At 45.0% G+C, this 17,143-nt stretch overlaps 1 protein-coding gene across 6 annotated transcripts in view; it reads right to left on the bottom strand.

Annotated features, from left to right (window-relative positions):
* Positions 1-17,143, bottom strand: part of TTC27 (tetratricopeptide repeat domain 27) — a 676,116-nt gene that overhangs the window by 566,756 nt on the left and 92,217 nt on the right. For 2 of the 6 annotated variants that reach the window (XM_088474427.1, XM_088474426.1), the window contains exon 3: positions 10,052-10,143. The exons of 1 other annotated variant lie outside the window; for it this stretch is intronic. The gene's annotated coding sequence lies outside the window, so the exon portion shown is untranslated. 3 more of the 6 variants (XM_088474428.1, XM_088474425.1, XM_088474430.1) reach the window with 3 other exon arrangements.

Genomic DNA, 17,143 nt, shown 5'->3' with positions numbered 1-17,143 from the left:
GGCCATGAGGTCTATGTCTGGCAAATCCCATTTGTCCACCAGGAAAGACAACCAGATGGAAAGCCCATTCTCCGGCGTGTATGTCCTGACGACTTAGGAAGTCCGCTTCCCAGTTGAGGACCCTGGGGATGAATACTGCCGAGATTGCTAGAAGATGACGTTCTGCCCAAACCAGAATGTTTGCCATTTCCTTCATGGCTGCCAGACTTTGTGTGCCTCCCTAATGATTGATATAGGCCACTGTGATCGCGTTGTCAGACTGAATCTGGATCGGCCTGCCCTGAAGGAGGTCCTGTGCTAGAACGAGCACTCTGTATATCACACTAAGCCCTGAACTGTTTATGGGCAGGTGACTTTCCTGGGTTGCCCATCTTCCCTGAAAGGCCTCACTGCCTGTAGCATGTAAAAATGCGCTATAGTACATATTTTGCACTGAGAATGACATGGGGAGAAGGGACCAGGGTGGGAGGGGAGAGCACACAGGAGAGCAGAAGGGGTACAGACATGGAGAGAGGAAAAAAGGGGGCACAGGAGAGCATAAGGAGTACAGACATGGGGGGAGGGGAACAGGGAGCACAATGGAGAGGGAGAGTACACAGGAGAGCATTAGGGGTACAGACATGGAGAGAGGGTAAGAGGAGACACAGGAGAGCAGAAGGGGTACAGACATGGGGATGGGAACAGGGGTGGGAGGGCAGAGTACACAGGAAAGCAGAAGGGGAGTGGAGAACAGAGGGCACGGGGTGGGAGAGAAGACTATAGAGGAGAGCAGAAGGGGTACAATAGTTTGCTCCACTATTATTATAATAGGACACAAGTCAGTCTCCCCATATAATCAAACAGGGCACTACAGAGCATTAGAGAATGCTCCTCTGTATAAAAATAACATTAGGACACCATTATCTGCTCCTGTGCTACAATAAATATATATATACAATTTACCTGCTGCCAGATACAGTGAAACTGCAGTCACACGGATGAAGGATACCTCTACTGAAGGGGATCTTTTCACTAATTAGGAGGAAGCACGCCACGAAATGGCAAACCAAGAGCAGCGAGGTGGTCAGGTGGAACACAGTGCACACAGCCGGCGGCAATTTGATGATGAGACGCCATCGGCTGTGATTGGTTGATAAATACTGCCAGCGGTGACCGGGGGACGAGGCGCCGCCGGCAGTGACCGGGGGACGAGGCGCCGCCGGCAGTGACCGGGGGACGAGGCGCCGCCGGCAGTGACCGGGGGACGAGGCGCCGCCGGCAGTGACCGGGGGACGAGGCGCCGCCGGCAGTGACCGGGGGACGTGGCGCCGCCGGCAGTGACCGGGGGACGAGGCGCCGCCGGCAGTGATTGGCTGCTGCAGCCACTGTGTGCGCTGCAGCAGCCAGTCACCGCCGGCAGCATCGCGGTGATTGGCTGCCCTGCGGGACTCGCGACCGGTTATTTTTAAAAACTGAGTCCCTCACTTCATGTATCGCGTAAAAACTTGCTATAGCGCGTATTTCACAATCACTGAGGTACGTGCAGATAAGCATCCTGTATGTCCAGGGAAGTCATGAAATCCCCAGGCTCCATAGCCAGCATAATTGACCGTAGGGTCTCCTTATGGAACTTGGGCACATGGATGAACCTGTCGAGAGATCTCAGATTCAGTATAGGACGATGAAACCCATTTGGTTTCTGAATCAAAAACAAATTTGAATAATAACCCCTTCCTTGTAGGGCCAAAGGAACTGGGATTATCACAACTGAACTCAGCAGGGCAAGAATGGCCTCCTGGAGGGTCAGGGACTTGATAGGGTGTGAAGGAGGAGTTGTACAAAATAACTTCTAAGGGCGCCTGAGAAAGGTGAGGGCATATCCTTGAGAGACTACTTCTCAAACCCAGGCAACCATTGTTATTGATGCCAGGCATAAGAAAACTGAAGAAGTTGGCCTCACACCCTGAGATCCCCCAGGGGGAGGCCCGCCCCATCAGGCAGAGGGTTTGTCATCCGGCTTGAAAGCTGGACATCTGACCGTCCATTATTTCTTGTGGCTTGGTATTCCTGCAGGAACTAGCCTGTCTGGCAAAGACTGTCCCTTTGCTTTTCCTTGAAGGCGAAAGGACCGAAACGAAGGCTGCCCATATGGCCGTTGATGGCAAACCGACAGATTTTGAGGCTGCCACTGTAGCCACTATCTTATCCAATTCTGGTCCAAACAGTAAATTTCCAGGAAAAGGTAGGGATTTGAGAGTTTTCATGGATCCCGCATTTGCCTTCCAGGATTTTAAGCCAAGGGCTCTACGGGCAACAAACGAAGTTGCTGATGCCCTAGAAGCCAGAAGTCCTGTATCTATAGCTGCTTCTCCCACATAAGATGCTGCTTCTCGTGTATGGGAGAGATAAGTCAGTTGTTCTCTGGTAGCATGTACAATGTCTGCCAGCCCCGCCGTCCATTCTTCTATGGCCTTGGATACCCAGGCTGCGGCCTTAGCCAGCTGGGTAACCACTCCAGATAAAGAAAAAAAACTATTTAATAGTAAAAACAAACAAAAGGAAAGTAAAGTAACTCTTTTTTCCTCACAAACAGCTTTATTTTTTTCAGTGCAAAGCAGGTTACACAATGTCCTTTTTATAACTGCGTTTCTTCTTCAGGGTTCATAGGGCTCCACAGGGAGACCTTGGGGTGTAGGTGGTGGTTGAGGACCGGGCACCACGCAGTTAAAGCTTTCAGCTCCCAGGATGCATCGGTCCAACCACCTATTCCCCACCCCCAAGCCAGAGGCACCTCAGTTTCGTCAGTGCCCGGCCGGAGTCGGGTCACCATTATGCAGTGGGCTGCTTAGGCTCCGCATCCTTAAGGAAGGATGCCGACGGTATAGGTAATGTAGAGCTCTTGACTAACCATGCCACATGAGCATCCACATTAACTTAGCGCATTCGCCAGAAGAGAATGGGTATAAAGATGCTAATCTCTTTGTAGCATGGAACCGTTTATCCAGAGTACTCCATGCTTCGGACATGAGATCAGTAAGCTGCCCAGACTGAGGGAGGTAATCCTTTACCACCTTCTGACGTCTACACAGTGGAGCTTTTAATTTAGGCGGAACCTTCTCATCCTCAATATTAAGGACAGATCTAACCGCTCTCAATAGCGAGGGGACATCAACGGAGGAATGCTGGTTTTCCTCACCCGAGAAAGACTCGAGAAAGAAGAAAGAAGAGGAACCATGGGCATCATCAAAATCATCTGATGATGCGTCAGAATCCAAAACTGAGCAGACTGATAGGATGACCTCCTTCGCCCATGAACCTTAGTGGTTAAACCATACTCTGACTTGAGTGAGCAATGGCATCCATCCAGGAAGGATGCATGGGGGTATATACATAGCAGGTTGTAATTTGCTATGGGTACTCAATAGTGGGAGGCAGCACAGGAGCCGCCATACGTTCTACTAACTGCGTCATAACCTGAGACAAAGAGGACACTCAGGGTGGCTCTTGTACAGGTGCTGGTGTACTGGAATGGAGAGGTGGCTCTTTATAACAGACAGCACACAAACCATCCTGTATGAAATACTAAGATGACAAACCCGCCAAACAGAATTTACATGAAACCAGTACAGGAGCCTCAATCTCCTGTTTCCCTTTACCCTTTGACATATCAAGTAAAAAAGTAACAATGCAATATAATGTGACAGCCTCCACAAATAACAAGTAAATGTGAAGTACAAAGGAAAACCCACACACACCTTAATAGAGGGATGAGGAGAAAAGAACAGTGATAATTATAATTGACTGTCAGAAATAAAAGGCAATATCATCACATTAGCTAGCAAAAGTCACATACAAGGCATATGCAATTTAGTTGCAATGGGCTCTGAAACAACTACTCAAATCACAAAGCTTGGTAGGATATAGAGCACTATATACCTGACCCAGGAGAGCGGTATACAGGGAGACTGATCCAAAACCTCCTGAGACCAAACGCTTCAGCAAAGCACCGATAGTGGACTGTGAGCATCTCATATGCACAAGGAGGGTAGGAGGAGCGACCCAGATGCGGGAAAACCCTTAGATGGGTCGGGAGAGGAGCTGCCGGGGGAGAGCCTACCTCCCCTAGCTGCATCAACCAGCCGGGTACACTGGCCTCATGGCAACAAATGCATCTACTGCCGATCCCCGGCATCAGACAATAAGGCCCTGGTGGTCTAGTGGGGGAGTGGACGGCCCGGGCCCTCACTGCAGTGGCTACCAGTGCGTCTCCAGCGCCAGAAGCAAGGACTGCTGCGCGTGATTCCCTGTAAGCGAGAACTCGCCTTACCTGACCTCTCTGTGCTTCCGGTTGCAGTCCGGGCCCCTAGCGTCACCGCTAGCAAGCTCTGCTCTTACCTGCCGAAATCACCAGAGACGTTACTGGTGTTATGGCACCGGCGGAGGTAGACGGAGTCGCCATGCATGAGTCTTATTAGGACGCTCAGCACTGCTAACTCTACATAATAGAAATAATAATAAAATTAAAGCTTGGGACTGCCTGGGCAGTCTGCCTGTTATAAAGGAGCGTCTGAATCATGCCGCACCAAATGAAAAACGGAATGCCTGTGGCTGGGGGCGGGGTATATGTTTAGGAGGACCAGGGCATTCTGGGAGCTGAAAGCTTTTTGACTGTTTGGTGCCTGGATCACTCCAACCACATACCCCAAGGTAGTTCCTGTGGACCCAATGGAACCTGAAGAAGAAAATTATTATTTTTAAACATTATAGCCCCAAATAATAAAACATTTATGGTAAATAATTATGTCTCATCATTATTTCTTGTTATTTTTGGGGGCTCTTGAGTATTAATTAGTGACAAACTAATACATATGTTTAATGTGACTTTATTATGTTCTGTCCAGACAGATAGTTCAAAATGTATGTTGTTTGAGCAATCTCTCTAGCCAGAGCCATTTATGGAGAGTTGGTGAGTGAGGGGTGTTCCTCTATTTTTGGGAAGGCTGTTTTTTCTTTTTCTAACCTATACAAATTAAATTGCTACACACACACCTCTACTACTACTAGGTATGTCAGGATGCCAAAAAAATACCCATTTAGGCAAAACTGTGCCAACAGATGAGAGAAAAAACAAAGTAGGTGAGATTAGAAAAACCTGTATTATTAGAAACCTGTCAGAATTAACATAACTACTACATATATTGCTAACTTTGAATTGGGGTGGGATAGGTAAACATGCCGCCTATCAGAGACTTTAAACATTAACAACACAGTAGTAATGTAAGGCTCCTGAGAAACTTGGCAGGTAGTGACATGTCATATATCTAGTATCCTAATATTACAGTTATTAGGACGATGACTGGTGTGTCATATATTTAAAAATTGTGGATTCAATATGTTTCGCACCCATGATACTTTTTCTCCTCCCAGACTTTCCGCCAACTTCGCCTGTTTTGCAAGCGGAAAAGTATCGCGTGTGTCCCCGCGTATTCCCGTATTCAATTAGAAAGGATGTGAAAACTGGACCCGGCGAAACTTAAACAAGCGCAAAGTTCTGTCAGTTTTGGGGAAATCAGCCTGACACCCCCTAAAAGATGTTCTGACATGGGGGTTCACTATGGTTCCCCCCCTATTTTGCTAGCTGAAGGTATATGGTGTTTTTTAACGGGCTCAATCAGTGCTAAATAGCGTTTTTGTGTAAGTGGTGAATAGTATTTTGGAGGAAAGTCTTTCAAATTGAATACGGCGATACTTTTCCGCCTGGCGAAATGACGTCATCGGCAAAACTTTTTCGCCAATTTCGGATTTTCGCTCCAAATTGAATACGGGCCTTAATATCTTAAATTCGGATGTACAGTAAACTATGGGGTGCGAGTTGCAACGGCACCTGTGTTCTCACACCCCTAGCGGCCGCCTCCGAGCCCGAATTCGTACAATTTTGCTCTGAGTCCTATGGGGCCACGAGCACTTTTGTGCAAGTCCAGCTTAAGTGCGGCTATTGCCGCGATAACTCGCACCCGAGAGATCATATCAGCTAATTGGGTCGAACCCTATGAAGTAACATTCATAGTTAGGTTACAATAAAACAAAAGCAGAAAAAAGAGGCGTATGTGTATACCAAACAAGAAAACTGCCGCAAAAGTATAATTTTATAAATCTGCAGGAGAACGTAGTTGGCATTAAGATATGCCAATCCAAAGATATAGAAATTTTCCTTAAATCTAACAAAACATCAGTAGACAAAATCTAGGAGGTAACAAAAAGTTTTGCTACTGTAAAGTGTTATGATTTAAATAAATGTAAATGAATCACAATAATAATTACATGTATACACAAACTATATTCTAGTGTAAATGACTGATGTAAACTGTGTGGATACAACTGAGCACACTAATAGATGGTTACAGCCAAAAACCTAGACAGTTAGGGATATATTTACTAAAGTGCCGGTTTTTAGAAATGGAGATGTTGCCCATAGCAACCAGTTTGTTCTTAACACTTAACACCTTCTAATCTATAAAATAATAGCTAGAATCTGATTGGTTGCTATGGCCAACATCTCCACTTCTAAAAGCCCGCACTTTAGTAAATATACCCCTATGTGTTTCTATGCAGGGAATGAACAAACAATATAGTGAATGAACATGATATTATCATATTCGCCTGTAAAACTGATAGATAGGACTGTTCCAGTAACGGTAGCAGTATAGATGAATATGCAGAGAGTTACCTTGTGGATAATTAGACAAAGAACAGGAGGCTGCGTGACACACAATATGTAACCGGTATATAATATAATATATGTGACTGTAGTGCGCTTAAGAGTACTGTCACTATAGGTGTAGATGTGATTAGCTGTGTGACAGCCCAGCTCTCACCTGTACCCATGTGCTGCTTTCCTGTATCAGTGCGCTGCCATGACACGGCACCGAAGCATGCTGGGAGGAGTCATGTGACAGATGATGCTGCTGAGCTGTGAGGTGCAGCAGCCGTGCTGCCTCAGACTCCTGTGTGAGGCTTTACGTTGCCGTACCCAGATCCGCTGTGCACTCACCTATACGTTGTACAGCATGTAAGGTGGCACTGCGCATACAGCGTATAGATGTTAATGGTATGTTCTGAGACTGCAAGTCCCGGCATGCACTGGCAGTGATGGGCTGGTTCCTGTAGTTTATGACGTCAGAGGTCCTTTCTTCAACTTGACTCTTGCAACAACCTTCCTTGGAGCTGCTGCCTGTTTTATAAACCCACTGTTATTCTGGCTCTGCCACTATAACTTCTAGCCTGTGTGCAGAGCTGGACTGGGACTAAAAGTTGGCTTTTAAATCACATAGGCTCATCCCTGTGACAGCGTTCCCCTCCTGAAGCAGGTTACAACCAGCCTTGTGGGATTCGATAGCATAATGTGTCGCGCCTTACGTCCATCTTACTGAGCAGAGCGTCCGGAGGCATAGCCACGAGGCCAGGCATCCTAATTTGTGACTGCTGACTGGGCCTGCCCTTATCTACAAAACCCGCACTGCAGAGTGCCAGGAGTTGGGGCTGCTCGGCCATGCCTCAGAATGGCTCAGCCTTTGACTGCCAACTGACATTTGCCAGATGGCCAGTCTACGCCTGCCCTGCACCATTCACTATATGGCAGTGCTACCTCTCAGGGCTAGTTGTGGGACAGTGTGATCATATTAGGGAAGGCCATTGACCATGGATGGTTAGTAAACACCAATGGTTTGTCATCAATGTTAAATAGTTTTACTGTCTATGGATGTTTACCAATTGAGAACATTGGTTGCAAGGTCTTACGTCGGACAGCAGTCTACTCAAGTGCAATAGGGGGCCATTGATGGTCCACCCATCATTGGTTTCCTTCCTACAGTATAAAGCCATTGGCCATCAATGGTGTTCAGTATCGTAAGTCTGAACCACTGCAGCAAGTACTGCAGTTTGGCATTCTGCAAGACATACAGTACCTCTCAACTTTTTAAGTTTGGGAATCTTAAGAATGAGCATGATTGCATGTGATGGGACATGTTTAGTGCTTCAAAATAATCGCCAGTGTCCCGTCTCATTTCCTTCTCTTTAAAACACAGCAGAGCAGTAGTCAATGGGAAGTACTTCCCAGCTTTCTGCCTAGTGAGACAAAGCTGTTCCGATTGTTTCTTCAGGACAAAGGGCCTGATTCAGCCTGAAACGCAAGTGAGAGAACGCACCCAGCTGATGTTTTTGCACTGCGGGTGCACGAACTCGCCAGTGCGATCGGGAAAGGGTCTGCAGAGTACACGCAGTGTGTACGCAGACACTTCTGATATTGATTAACAGGAAGTGCCGTTTGTGGGTGGTGACGGTGGGTGGTTCGGCAAACGCAGGCGTGCCTGTGCATTGGGACACCGTTATAGGGGCGTACATAATTAAGGCAGTGCGGCAGCATACGCAGCAAGGAGACTTGATGTAAACAGGAAGTGGCCAAAATCCTGCACAACATCAGGTCAACCTCTATTGTGCGTATGGTTACGATGGTTCTCAATGTTTCCGCTGTCTTGCGGACTACTCAAGCTTTGAGTAAAGAGAAGTTGGCATTTTGTAGTGCTGGACATCTGCATCTTATGCTGTGGTTGCTGTGCGTATGCATTGATTAGCATATACACACAGCGGCCGAATGCATACATTCTCTCACTTGCGTTCCTTGCTAAGTCAGGCTCAAAGTTCTAAAATCCAAACTGTCCTGCCTAGGAGGTATGGTGAGAGACGCTAATGCTGGCCATACACAGGACGATTGATCACACAATTTGGGCAGTTTCTACAGGTTGGACAGACCAATCATTTGAAAACAGTTGTATTTTGAGTGTTCTGCGACCCCAATGTGCGTCCGTACCGTCGTCTAGTTGGATCGCAGATCAGATGGTTTTGCAGAGAGATCTCAACTGATCGTGTAGGAATTGACACACATTATGTGATGTGATTGATCAAATCGTATGGTCTTATGTGAAATAGTTGGATTTTAAATACAATTCGTCCTGTATCTGAAGGGAAGAATTTTCAAGGGAAATCGTACAACTGATCTGACCAACTTTTGAATCACACCGTGTATGGCCACCTTAACTCTTTTCACCTAATTAATACACTACCAGAGTTCTGTTCCAGTAAGCACTCTGCTTTTTTTGTAGAGGGACAGTCAATTGTGTGTTAACAATTTTAAGGGCTGAATTCAATTACCCACAAGCACCAACGCAACAGCTTCCATCAGTTTTGTCGGCCTACTGTAAATGGCATTTATACATGCAGTGCAACCTGCTGCAGACAGATCGTGGCTAATTGAATTTGACCCCATATATATCCATCAGCCATAACATTAAATCACTGACAGGTGAAGTGAATAACATTGATTATCTCGTTACAATGGTACCTGTCAAGGGGTGGGCAGCAAGTGAACAATAAGTTGATGTGTTGGAAGCAGGAAAAATAGGCAAGTGTTAGGATCGGAGCGACTTTTACAAGGGCCAAATTGTGATGGCTAGATGACTGGGTCAGAGCATCTCTAAAACAGCAGGTCTTTTGGGGTATTTTTGGTATTCGGTTAGTACCTACCAAAAGTGGTCCAAGGAAGGACAACCGATGACAGGGTCATTAATGAACATGAGGAGCAAAGTCTAGCCCATCTGGTCCTATCCCACAGAAGAGCTAGTATTGCGCATATTGCTGAAAAAGTTAATGCTGGCTATGATAGAAAGGTGTCAGTACATTGCAGCTGCTGTGATATGGGGCTGCGTAGCGGCAGACCAATCAGAGTGTGTATGCTGACACTGTCCACTGCCAAAAGCACCTACAGTGGGCAGGTGAGCATCAGAACTGGACCATTTAGCAATAGAATGTAGCCTGGTGTGATGAATCACTTTTTCTTTTACATTATGTGGACAGCCACATGCAAGTGGGTCATTTACTTGGGGAACAGATGGCACCACGATGCACTATGGGAAGAAGGCAAGCCGGTGGAGGCAGTGTGATGCTTTGGGCAATGTTCTGCTGGGAAATCTTGGGTCCTGGCATTCATTTGTATGTTACTTTTACACAAACCACTTACCTAAATATTGTTGCAGGCCAAGTAAACTCTTTAATGGCAATCATATTTCCTGAACAGTGGCCTCTTTCAGCAGGATAATGCGCTCTGCCAAACTGAAAAAAAATTGTTCAGGAATGGTATGAGGAACATGACAAAGAGTTCATGGTGTTGTACTTCTTTTGTCTTTTGCAGTACTCTAGATTATGTACAGTACATCCAAAGCAGATTTAGTTACAGTGCAACAGTTGCTTGTTAAAGGTGTGCTTAGCAGTATTGGTGAGTGAACACAAGAAGGGGTGATTAAATGTACATATATATCAATGGTGCTCATCTAGTTTTAGTAAAGTTTTATTTACCCACTATTTCTTTCATGTGAAGGCTGGTGCTTTCCCTTTGTGGCTGAAAAGTTTACTCAAGAGTAGAGTCCATCCAAATGGTATTGGGCTCCACCTGAAAGATCCTGCTGATCAAGTTAATTAATTAATATTAATACAGCTTTGAATCTAATATTCCTGTAGTGCTATGGGGCAATATTACACTACAATTTAGGAGATTTTAAATATTAATTATTATTGTTGTTAGCAAATTTACCAGTGATTTTTATGTTTTGTGATTTTAAAGATTATATTTTTTAAATCCAGTAGACTGGTCACCAAGCGTCCTGTTTATGGGGATTGAGCAAGAAAACTAGCACTATTGCCTCGTTTCTACCTCATTTTCTTCTGTTGGGCACCAACTACCATGCCCTGCACCATGATTGGAGAATTTGTCTCTGAGCTCTATGTGTATTTTATCAGAGTCGAGTTTTAACTAGAGGGGCTTGCATGAATGCCCTCTGTATTGTTTGGGCGCAAATTGGGAGCACTTAACTTTAAGCCGTCCCGTGGCTAATCTTAGCCTGACTGCTGCCTGCTCGCGCTAGCTTGGTACAACACTGAATACATACCTATCTATTGTATTAAGTGTGATTGCTGTACTCTCGATCCTAGAGACTGACATAGGTTAGGACTCTGGGCCTGATTCAGACCGGTCGCTATTTGCGTCCGCTCGCTGGCTAAAAGGGGCCGCCTATTTAAATCATGTGCTTGCACTGCATCGCGTAAAGCCGCCCACTAAGCAATAGCGAGCGGCCACACTATACGCTCGCACCTGTATAAAGACGCCCCTTTGCCACTCGCAACACGTCATCTCCGGCAGTTGTAGGATTAATCAGGAACATCGAGCATCGAGAGCCATCGGAGCTGCTGGCAGCGCTTGCGGTAGCCTTTTCCTACCACAACATTGCGAGCAGTTCTGGCTAAAATACAACCCAATCACGTGTGTAATGACGCTACTTTGCTAATTATGCATGCCCATTAAATGCCGTTCTGATGGTCGGGCATGCCTGCGTTCGCACATCCACACCCCAGTTTACAAGCACCTTCCCCTGTTACCACCCACAATTGGCACTATCTGTTACTCAAAATAGCGGCCCAACTGTGGGCTATGGGCGAGCACTTTCCCACTGCAATGACTGGTTCATGCACGAGCATTGCAACGCATGCGCAGATTGCGAAAAATCGCTCAATGCGAATGAGCGCAGCATAGCGTACGGGTCTGTGTCAGGCCCTCTGTTCCTCGCTCTAGTGGGCCCTAACCATGTTGGGATTATTGGGCTTAAACCCTGGCTGGCTTCCATCGACTGTGGTTCCTGCTGTGTTGTCATTGCCTTTGAGGATTGCTGTTGAAGTGAACTCCTGCTTTTGTAGCCCCCCTACCAGGCTTATAATTATGACCTAATTAGTTACTACTGAGATAGTTTTTCTTGCCTGAAATCACTCCTAAAGTTTTAGAAATCATATCTGATGCTTGTCTTTCTAATTGTGCTGTGTGGCTATAGTGAGTGGGTTTTACTCCCAACAAGTTACATACTTTGAAATCCTTGTCCTTTTCATCTTCCCATTTGGGTTCCCTGCTCAATGACAGGGGACTGTCTTCTCATATTTTCTGCTGAGTACACAATTTTCACAATTACAGCCATAATTTATTTAATTCCATTGTATCTTCACTTAGGCTATTACATCCTTCACTCTCCCTGCAGCTCATACCTCTGTACACATTGCTTTTTACTTATCTATATAAATTGACAATAACACACTCATCCTGTCGCCATAAAAAACATTCATACACCTCCCACAACTATATTTATAGCTCTCTACTTCTTTTAGCTGGTGACATATCACCAAATCCAGTCCTTACCCACATGCCCCACTCATAATGGAATATAAATCCAGCAAACCTCAGACATATCACATGCCTCCTATCAACCCCCAAGTGACTAAAATCTGCCTTATGGAATGCACGCTTTGTCTTCAACAAACTAACATCCATCCATGACCTGTTTATTTCTGTTAACCTCAAACTTCTGGCGATAACAGAAATATGGCTAACACAATCAGACACTACCTCCTCTGCAGCACTCTCACACGACGGCCTACACTTCATCCACACCTCCCAGCCTGGTAATAGTAAAGGAGGTGGAGTGGTTATTGTCCCAATCTTTTACATACACAGTTCTCCCACAGATACCATCACTCACATTTACATCATTTGAAGTACCTTATATCAGGACTTTCACCTCTTTCTCTCGGCGCTTTGCTGCTATCTATCACCCACCTGGGCCACCCCAACAATTTCTGGAACATTTTTCTCCCTGGCTCCCTCACTTCCTATCCTCTGACATCTCCACCATCATCATGGATGATTTCAATATCCCTATTGACAGTCCACAGTCTCCTCATGCCTCCAAACTTCTCTCTCTAACCTCCTCCCTTAGCCTCTCCAAATGGACTGACTCATCTACTCTTCATGAGGACCCTTGCCTTGATCTTGTATTCACCAGACTATGCTCAGTTTCTGAATTCACTAATGCTCCTTTCCCTCTCTCAGATCACAACCTTATCACCTGCACACTCTCCTTTATTACATCAACCTCAATGTCAATCAAATCAACCAAGCCTCTTCAAACCCGCAGAGATATTAATGCTATTAATTTTTAACAACTAGCCATCTCTTTGCAACAATTACTCTCACCAAATGCTACGTTCACTTCTCCTGACACTGCTGTATCACACCTGAACCAGACCCTAGAAATAGCCCTTGATGAAGTGGCTCCAGCTACCCATCACACTCCACATAGACTTAGATGTCAACCGTGGCATTCCAAATTAACAAGACACCTACAAATACTCTCACGTAAAGTAGAACATCAGTGGTGTAAACCTCGTATTCCAAGTGATTTCCTCACATATTAGACTATCTATCAGTCCTATCGTAATGCTCTGGACACTGCCAAACAAACATACTGTATTTCCATTCTCTCATCTCTAACCCCAAGCAACTTTTTAATACATTTAAATCACTTCTTACCCCTCCCTCACCCAACCCACCTGCTACTATCAGTGCACAAGATCTTGCTTCCTATTTCAAGGACAAGATTGATAATATCTGAAATGAAATGGTGGGCTTTTCCCCAGCCAGTGACCTGCTCAATTCCCTAACCTGAACCCGCTGGCACATTCTTTCATTTTGTCAAAGCTGAATAATTGGCTGAGACAAGTTCGGTTTAAAATTTAATCGCAGCGACGCCATCTTGCGAATGGCCGCAAGACTCCATTTTAGAAATGAGATCGCAAGACGCCATTTTGCGAATGGCCGCCTAAGCGCCATTTTAGGTAAACTCACAGTATAGTACATATGGCATTATTTATGTTAGCACTATGCAATCGCTTCTTTCATCATTTCTCATACACACAATCATACCCACAAGAGCGCTATTAACTAGTCGCATATTAGCGAATGCATAAGACTTTGAATGAAAACGCTGTAAAAGTAGCTTTATGCGCACGCATCTGCCCCAAGTTAACTAGCGTCCTTATATCAAACCCTGAATACCCACACATTCCATATTCACACATAAGCTTCCATAAGCATCAAAATGTATGATTTAAGTCGGTTAAGTTAGTTTCAATGCTGAGAAATAAAGGTTTTTGATAACTAAGGTATTATACATGATAAGCAAATTGTGTTTGGTCTTGTTCTGATGCGTACGCTTTTTACAGCATTCTGGTATTATCGGTGGAGAGATCGCATCATGCAAACTCAAGTTATGGATCGCAGAACCTACAAGCAACAAAATGTTTAACTGTTGGAATGTACAGAAGGCGTTACTAGAAAGATTCCCCTGCTGCTAGAGGCAGGGAAAGTCTATTTGAACCAGCCTGTTAAATGTGCTGTAACATATGCTTCTCCTCTGGGAACCAATGACATCAGCAAGAAACTTCCCCTTTGTCCTGTTTTAGTCTGAGGGGGATAAATATGTGTGCCCGTATACTGGTTTTTTAGTCCATGCTGAATGCTGTATGAACTGAGGGTCTCTATTCTGAGGTCTATCTCTGGGTCCGGAGGCGCAGCGTATGTATACTGTACTTGGGTCTGTAATATTTCCTTTTACGCCTAAATTGTGTATGTATCAATTGCGTGTAACTGACTGTACTTTTACCTGAATAATACTTGTGCGTTGGAACCACAGATTCCACTCCTGTCTTTATTTGCGGTCAGACTGCGTATGCAAATTAGCGTTATTCTTAGAGGTTTATAGGAAGGATTTTAGAAGGTATAGGCAGGGGTATATGAAGGTGCTGATCCAGTTTCATTAGTTGGGGCTCGTAAAGAAGTCACCTGCTCACACGGTACATACGGTCATCGATATTTCAGCAAAGGGTGGAGTGGCCACATGCAAGGTTTGCCTGCAACCGCTTTGTGCTGAAAGATCGCTATCCATCTCCGTGTGAATTAAGGAAGCTGACTAGAATCCAGGGACAAGAGAGGAAAAAGTTTGTTTTCCTCTGTTGAACCTTGCGTTTAGAGGGGTGCCGCAGTATTGCATACGCGGCTAAAACGCATTTTATACGGTTGTGTGGTAGTCGCATTAATGTGTATGCGGATGGTCGCACAATAGCTTATACACACTTCCGGTTCTGCTGCCACGTGTTTGAACAAAGCCATTGAGGTTTACATTTTTTTTCTATTACCAATATCTGGGTTAAACATGTATTTTTCTGCGCAGGAAAAAAGTGTGTGAATACTTGTTGAACAAAGTTAAGGGTATCGTATGATCCTTAAGGGCTAGGTGCAAGGGTTAGCCTAGTCGCTCGGTAAGCAGCTTTACCGTTCTATACACAGTAGCAGGTGTACATGTTGTCTTTGTTGTATAGAGGTGCGTGAGAGTAGCCGACATATAAACTCTCATAGGTTTGGAAGTTGCCTTACTAAAACTTATCCGGGTGTGGAAGTTGCCTGTTTCAAATGTTATCTAGGTGTGGAAGTTGCCTTACTAAATCTTATCCAGGTGTGTGGGCGCCGCCGACTTAAATCGTCCACAGGTAAGTGAAAGTATCTTGATTGTCTTTCACCAGTTTAAATTTTTATTGAAAAGCGTAGGAGTTGTCTCAGAATGGGAGCCACGCAAACAGTAGAGATGTTAGGCAATGATGTGCTGCTAATGGAGGCTCCGATTGGATCGGCCCGTCGTATTATGCATACTAAGTATGGTACTTATGCAATAAGGTATTGTGATTTATGGTTTAATATGACGAGGAAGAGTGTTAGACCGTTTCCCAGAATTGGTAGTTTTGACAAAAATGTGTTAGACAATGTCCAGGATCACATCAGTATGGTGCCATCCCGAGAGAAAAAGATTAAGTATTTTGAATGTTTAAAACTATGGCAGCATGAAGGGGATGCTTGGCTTAAAAATGTGCAAACGACGTAAACTAGCGTGGCGAGCGCATTGCCAGAAAATACGTCCGTGACGCTGAGTTGCAATAGGGGCGAGCCGCAAATTGGCGCGCACGTGTGGCAAGGTAGCGTCGTGGAGAGTATTGCCAGCAGTTCACGCTCACCTCCCCCACCTTATGTGGATGGAGGTGCAAGTACAGTTACCAAAAATACCCATAAAAATGTAATAAGTAATTTGTACCCCCTCTTAAGTAACCATAAAGAAAATGTTTATGATGTAGATGATGAGCCTACTGTAATGTCTGCCATTTCCCATGCTGTGCAGATGATAGATGCTGCATCACCACAATCACGGGTGGTGCCGCCATCTCCATCGGTAACAGCAAGGGAAGTGTTAACACACTGCACCCATTGAGGAAATTGTTAAAACCATACGTAGCAGTAGCAGATTAAACCCCCAGCCAGGTAACCAGGTCAGAGGTAGCAACACTGCCGGTCTGCATCCCATTCGGACAATAACTGTTCCGAATGGAAATGCGGATGCAAACGGTGTAGTGCCCACGAGGGAAGTAGTAATGCATTGTCCATGGACAAGAGCAGAACTAAATTCCATCATAAATTATTTCCTTGATCCAAATAAGGAATTAGCCAAATGTCAAAGATTTTGGAGAAATGGGTAGTTCTCATGAGCCCACTAATAAAGATTGGCGTATGGTGGTAAGGGCCTGTCTACCATGCAATACCTATGTAACAAAATTTATCACGGATTGTGTATTGGATGGCGACGTTCCCTTAACAGACCAAGTGAACCAAGGTAACATTTCCCGCATTGTGACTCAATTGGGTGTATATTTTCCAGTAGTAGTTAACTGGAACAAAATCTTCACAATCAAACAAAAGGAGAGTGAAACTGCAGATGACTATTTCGACCGGGCTCTACAGGCTATCACCCAGTACACTGGGATAGAAGATATTAAAGATAGCATTCACCACAGTGGAATGATAGTCACAATATTGATGGATGGTTTAAAAGAGAATTTAAAAACTCGGGTTCAGACCTCACAGCCTGGCTGGAGGGGACTTACAATAGATAACCTCATAGAGTCTGCCATAGAACATGACAAAAACATCTAAAAAAAGAGGGAGACCCAGAGCGAAAAGTTAATGGCTGTCAGTATAGAAGCTCTGGAGGGAATGACGGTAACATCACAGCCAACAGACACGCTTGCACTTGCACACACACTCATGTCAGAACAAGTTGCTCTCACTAACCCCACTCAACAACAAACACAACTCTATCCCACTAACCCAATGCAACCACAGGTCCCAGGATAT

Source organism: Taudactylus pleione, unplaced genomic scaffold (genome assembly GCF_031769625.1).
Source record: "Taudactylus pleione unplaced genomic scaffold, aTauple2 ptg000154l, whole genome shotgun sequence".
NCBI lineage: Eukaryota > Metazoa > Chordata > Amphibia > Anura > Myobatrachidae > Taudactylus > Taudactylus pleione.
This window is presented reverse-complemented; position numbering and strand designations above follow the sequence as displayed.